Below are 1,302 nucleotides of genomic sequence, written 5' to 3'. Positions count from 1 at the left end.
GTTCACTGGAGGGGGTAGGAGGAGGAATAAGAGGTTTTAAGACTTAATGGGTAAATATCCTTGAAGAAATAGTTTGTAATTTAGAGCATTAGCAAGTTGTAGATGATGGGGTTTGGGAAAGGGAGATGTGGATCAGCTACAAGCCAATAACATCTCATTTTCCCTTGCTGGTTCTTTAATATGATATTAAATTTTAAGTGTAGGAATTGACATGAATCTGTCAGTTCAATGATTTAATAAAGCACCGAACACATGCTTGCCTTAGTTTCTAATAATTTGAAAAGCAAGGCAAACAAGCCCAGAGTTCTCTGCTTCCAGACTGATGTTCTACCAACTAAGAACTTTCTTTGTACAATTTGAGTGGATCCCTTCACACATAAACACACACACACACACACACAAACACATATGATGATGGCTGAGAGTAGTCTTAATCTTAAGAGAAAACCCAGTCTAAATAATAAAGGAAATATGAATAAAGGAATAAAAGGAATAAAAAAATGAATAAAGGAAAAAAAGGGGGGAGAAGAAAAGAAATGCAGAATTTTTTTTTAAAAAAGAGAAGAGGTAAATTGGCTTTTATAAAAGAACTAAAACTATTCAAAATATCTTTCCCCTTTGAATAGAAAGGATTGAAATTCTTCGAGAAGAGAAAAGTCTCATTTTTTTAAAAAAGTCTATAACTTGTCAAACTTGTGTAAGAGGGATTATTTGAAGGGATGTTAGGTACTATTCGACAAATTTCTTAATTTAGATTCCCACCCAAATTGGCAATTTGGCAAATTAGAACTGTTTCCTCAATGTTTTTCATTAATTCCACAATTAGATTTATGGCAAATATTAAGAGGAATATTAAGGAATCTAATTATTTTTTTAAAACCTATGCTTCCTCACTATTTTGGGAAGATTTTTTTTTCCCTTAGAAGAGAAAGACTTAAGAGAACTCTTTAGCATTAAAAATACCAGTTTGTCACTTTTCCTAAACACGTCCCTTCTCAGAATAACTCATAACTCATGAAATACCTTCTAAAATTTAAAATTTCTTCCAAATTCCCCCTCCCCCACAAATGGGGGGGGCTGTAGATACAGAAGTTAAAACAACTAGTAAAACATTACAAAGGATGGCATCTGGAATGCTGTTACGGGTTGTTTTAGAGTTCTCTGCCATTCTTAATAATTTTCTACGGATTTGATTGCCAGCATGATTTAAACCAAAAGTTTATCGCAAAACTTTAAGGATAAAGACATAAAATGATATGTATAATTAAAGGGGGGGAGAGCTAAAATGATGAAAGTTAGGGC

This window comes from Macrotis lagotis, chromosome 2, assembly GCF_037893015.1.
Source record: "Macrotis lagotis isolate mMagLag1 chromosome 2, bilby.v1.9.chrom.fasta, whole genome shotgun sequence".
NCBI classification, from domain to species: domain Eukaryota; kingdom Metazoa; phylum Chordata; class Mammalia; order Peramelemorphia; family Peramelidae; genus Macrotis; species Macrotis lagotis.
Note: the sequence above shows the minus strand (reverse complement) of the source record.